Source organism: Ascaphus truei, unplaced genomic scaffold (genome assembly GCF_040206685.1).
Source record: "Ascaphus truei isolate aAscTru1 unplaced genomic scaffold, aAscTru1.hap1 HAP1_SCAFFOLD_796, whole genome shotgun sequence".
NCBI lineage: Eukaryota > Metazoa > Chordata > Amphibia > Anura > Ascaphidae > Ascaphus > Ascaphus truei.
In genome coordinates, this window is record NW_027457131.1 from 90,370 (window position 1) to 96,072 (window position 5,703).

Here is a 5,703-nt window from a genome sequence, read left to right on the forward strand (position 1 = left end):
AGAAACGAAAAAAGAACAAGGCGCACAACGCACATAGTGAAGTACAGTATAAAAAGTTAATTTTACTAAAGAATAATAAGTTCTGCGTACATTAGAGTATATAAAATCAGGCAATGGATAAGTGGGGTTACCACACAGGAGGACAGCTGGAGTCGTCACACTTCACCCAATGTAGAGGGAGGAACAGCAGACCAGCGATCATCAGACCAGGCAGGAGGGCCCTCTGGATCCGTGGAGTGCACACACTCCGTCTCTGGACAGTGAAATGGTCAGTCCACAGTGTGGATTTCCACACACGAGTCCCAAGACCGAGTACAGCAGTCTCCGTTAGCGTCTCCGCTGCCTAACGCTGACAGCACGCCGCTGCGCCACGTGGGACGCCCGCTGATGACGTCACAGGCTTCACTACCAGTGCCGAGCCCAGAGCAGAGTCCGCAATGGCGCACGGCGCCGCACAGCACACAGGGAGGCACAGAGTGTGGAAAACGGGGACAACTGTCACAGGGGACAGGGAGGGATGAATCAAAGATGCAATGTATAATAAATGGATTAAAAATTAGCTGAAACACAGTCCAACGCATTTCGTAACACACAGTTACTTCTTCAGGTAACCCCACTTATCCATTGCCTGATTTTATATACTCTGATGTACGCAGAACTTATTATTCTTTAGTAAAATTAACTTTTTATACTGCCCATTTAGTGAACCCTGGGAAACAGGATTTTGACTATTTATCACAGGAGAAACACATCGATCTGCAGCTTAGGTAGTTTTCAATAGCAGTAATCGAAGGCTGCATATATTAAAACAAAAATAAAAAAAGATAATTTTTTTATGGTAAGTAAGGGCAGATGCATCTTACACTGAATATTCAAAGCAAGTTCTTTTCAGAGAAGGCTGTGACCAGTCACAGCAACTGGAGGCTGGGAAGACAGGAATGCCTCGCTTTAGAGAAGAGGTTCCAAACTCTGGTCCCCAGGGAGCCCTAACAGTGCAGGTGTTAATGTTACCCCGGCTTGCGCAGTCAGAGTGATTGAGCCACATGTGCTAATGAGAGGAGAGCCTGAAACCTGCACTGTGAGCGGCACTTGCAGACTGGAGTTTGGAATCACTGCTCTAGAGGACAATGAGCAGTGGGTGAAGTGGCTTTAACAGTATCAATTGTACTGTGCCCGAAAGAAAGGAATTCCACCCTTTTTCCACAGTGGGGCAGTAATCTTCGGATCTCACTTCAGAACGATTTACAAAAAGCATCTTCCTGAAATATAAACTAGAAATGTAGACTAGTAAACATAAAAGTAATGGTACCCTGCACTCCATACTTCAACCATTGATAGCGAGTACTTTCAGTAATAATCATTTCACAGGTTGGGAGCCATTGTGCCAAGCGGCTGCATGAGTCTGGCGTCCCACTGTTTTGTCTTCTTTGATAAAAGTTACAAGGAGACCTACCAATGTCATTTTGGAGCAAAACTGGGACAGAAGTATTTTTTATCTTTCTCCTGTGTGTCCATATACCAAATTCCATTGCTTCAGTTTTTGCTCTGTTTACACTAGGCTGTGATTTGGATAGTATCATTAGGTAGAGTTACCTGGCCCATATATATATACATATATACATACATATATATATATATATACATATATATATATATATACATAGTGTTCGAAGCAGCACACGTTTGGTACTAGGTGGCGAGTAGATTTTTTGGTGATTTGTCAACCACTGTGTATGTATGTGTGTATATATATATATATATATATATATATATATATCTCTTATACTATATTAGTGAAAGCACTGTATGTTTGCCTGCCTGCCTGGATGTCCGGTGTCCCTAGGGGAAATCTCATTGGTCCTTTGGCCCGCCCCCACACACCTCTCATTGGCCTGAGGCAGAGTGACGGGCCAAAGGACACACACACACACACACACACACACACACACGGACACGGACACGGACGGGGACACACACACACAATCCCCTCCCGGTGCCCCTCACTCTCCCCCGTCAGCTGGACCGCACCTCAACTTCCACACCCCCCCCACCCTCCCTGTGCCCGAACTAACCCGGAGTCCCGTGTACACACACACACATTCCCACCCCCCCAAGCTCACACACACCTCACACCCCCCCCCACACCCCCAAGCTCACACCCCGGCGCCGCTACAGTCAGCGGGGGAGCGGAGTGAGCGCCCGGGACACACGCGGGGGAGCGGCCACAACACGCAGCCTCCCGCCTCACATCCACGTGGGAGCGGCCGGATGAGTGAGGCAGCGGCCGGATGAGTGAGGCAGCAGCCGGATGAGTGAGGCAGCAGCCGGATGAGTGAGGCAGCGGCAGGATGAGTGAGGCAGCGGCAGGATGAGTGAGGCAGCGGCAGGATGAGTGAGGCAGCGGCAGGACGGGTGAGCTCCCCCCCCCTCCACATGCTACTGTACGTGCTGCTCTTGCCCCTCCGCTCCCGGCTCCCCCGTCACCGCGTGACAGGCCGCGGGACGTGAGATGGGATGCCCCTCCGCTCCCGGCTCCCCCCTGTCGCCGCGGGACGTGAGGGGGGATGCCCCTCCGCTCCTGGCTCCCCCCTGTCACCGTGTGACAGGCCGTGGGACGTGAGATGGGAGGGGGGGTGCCCCTCCGGTCCCGGCTCCCCCCTAGGCCGCGGGACGTAAGGGGGGATGCCCCTCCGGTCCCCGCTTCACCTTCTCCCCACCGTTGTCCCCGCTACCTGCGCAGGAGGAGGGGGGGGGGGGAAGCGGGTGTTGGTGCTGGTGTGTGTAATTGTGTGAGACTGTGTGAGTGTCTGTGACTGTGTGTAAGTGTGTGTAAGTGTCTGTGACTGTGTGTGACTGTGAAACACTTACACACACTGTGTGAGAGTGTGTGAGTGTGTGTAAGTCTGTGTAAGTGTCTATGACTGTTTGAAACTGTGAAAGTGTGTGTGTGTGACTGTGTGTGAGTGTGTGTAACTGTCTGTGATTGTCTGTAAGTGTGTGTGTGTGTGTGTGTGTGTGTGTGTGTGGTGCACTGTGCAGTGTGAGCAATGAGCAGTGTGTCAGTGTGTGCAGTGAGCAATGAGCAGTGTGTGTGCACTGTGTGCAGTGTGACCAATGAGCAGTGTGTGTGCAGTATGCAGTGTGTGTCAGTGTGTGCAGTGTGAGCAATGAGCTGTGTATGTGTGCAGTGTGACCAGTGTGTGTGTGCAGTGTGCGTCACTGTGAGCTGTGTGTGCGTCAGTGCGACCAATGAGCAGTGTGTGTGCAGTGTGCAGTGTGCAGTGTGTGTGTGCAGTGTGAACAATGAGCAGTGTGTGTCAGTGTGAGCACGGTTCACATCCCGGGCAACGCCGGGTCTCTCAGCTAGTATATATATATATATATATAAGATTGGATTTACCAATTGTGCACTTGTCTTGCACCAATGGTAAACTTAAGTCCGTCTCCTCAGATTTCTATGCAGGGGGAGACACGTCGCGTGCAGACGCGAGCGCGAGCCGGAAGACACTGCTGGTGAAAGATCTCCTCCTGGCTACTTCCTGTCCGTGCGCAAGGTACAGGAAGGGAGGAGAGGCGGCGTGCCTCCCCCCTGCATGGGAATCGGAGGAGACGGGCACAGCAGACGTGTAGTAGTAAAGGGAGAAAAGATCGCCTGGATTCCGTGCGCAGGACCTGAATTGTGAGCAGGACCTGAATTGTGCGCCATTACCAAAGAGCGAGGAGTCCATCGGCACAGGCTGGGAAGCGATCCACAAACTTTATCAAGTGCAATATTGTTCTAACCCAGGCTTGTGTAATACATTTACTGTGCCATGATTTGTTTTTCTCTTATGTTTATATAAAATCAATATCCTGAATAAGCTGAGATCTAGCCTCATCTATCTGATTAACCTCTGAAACTCCAAGTGGGAATGAACGTATAGATAACAAACTACATTAATCTGTAAGTGTAAAAGTTTAACGAGGCTAACAACCTTTATTAATAAGTTGGTGTCCCCGTCTGTATTTATCCAATTTATACTTAACGGTACCCGCGTCGTCTCGCCGGAGGACATCTTTCTTTCGTGCTCACATGTTGGAGGGACGTGGAAATCTCTCCTGGACTTAAGTATACTGTACCATTTTGGACTCTATACCTTCTTCAATTTACACTTATTTTGTATGAAAACTACATTGTATTTATTTATTAATTGAATATTATTAGGTTAGTGGTACTTCTTTTTTTCCTTCTACTTGTTCCAAGTCTAAGGTGGCGTAAGCGTTCGTTTAAATTGGCGTAAACCTCAGTCTAAGTAAGAAACTCGACTAGCATACTTCTGTATGACACATCCAACAGTATTATATTAAGCACTGCAACACAGCACATCCTTATTTGCATTTTCCACAACATGCAAAGTATCACAACTGAAATCTTAATGTGGTGTGTGAAATAGTCATAATAAGCTTGCGGAATACGTTTTAAGTGAAAAATAAAAAAAAATGCATATAGTTAAAATTAAATACTTACCATTCAGGAACTGAATACATTGTAGCTTAGCCCTACTAATAAATGCATACACAACTAAGACTAATCATTAACCCCTCCAACACAGTCACTTTGACAACAAAGGGGTTAACAGCAATCCGTAATTTCACCTTCCAAGCAGCATGATCAAATCCAAGTAGTAGTACGAATATAATTGGATTTTTATGAACTATGAAACATTAAGATTGTAAGAAAGTCTTGTATAAATGAAGCATCTTTAATGCAATAATTAAATGACACTGAAAAATCATTATTGAAGGTTTGTACGTCAACACTGGCTGAAAATACCCATTAACCCAAATCCCTTAAGGTTGCATACAGTACTTGTAACTTAAGTTTTTGTCACACCACTCATCTAGGACAGAGGATTCGTAGCAGCATGGGGTGCAAAGAGGATTGGGCTTGACCAAGCTCTTTAATAATTAAAATTATCAAGCGAGTGGGCAACATGCCTAGGGTTCCTAATCCAAGCTGATCCAAACTACTCTGCCAGCTGGAAGGACTCAAATCATCTAGGTAGTCGCGGTTAATTTAAATATGGTTTGTTAATGAAGTTATGGAAGTCAAATTCTGAACACAGCACTGAAATTGGCAAATCTAGAAGCTAAATTTAGCTCCCATCTTCTTCAGTAATAAATGACACTCAATTTAGCCTCACCCACAAGCAATGTAATAATTAATGCATTGGCCTTCGTTATACCCAAGTAGGCATTTGCGCTCATTCCTTTCTCCAGTTTCCAATCACAGTCCTATCAATGTTCTGAAATGATCAGCTCCCTTTTGATGGAGAGAAGTAAACTCAGACCTTTTTTAGGAATACCTAAAGTTGTAACCCCCTAGAGAACATCCATCTCATGGATTTTCATAGTTTATCAAAACCTTGCAGTGGATCAGTTCTACCAAAGCCAATTGTAACATTTCACGGGCTTACGAAGACCCGTACTTACACTAGCCAGTGTCTGCAAAACCAATTTTGGGGACTAAGACTCATTTACTAATTGGGGATATTCCGTAAGACACCGTTGCAGCCTATTCAAACTACGGGCGTCGTCTGGTCTCATGAAATAGCATTGCTCAATAAATATGGGCCTGTAAATCCATGCAAGCAAAAATGCATGAATGCATGCAGAGTAGGCATGTATAGCATAAAAATATTGTTCATTCACCGACATATATAG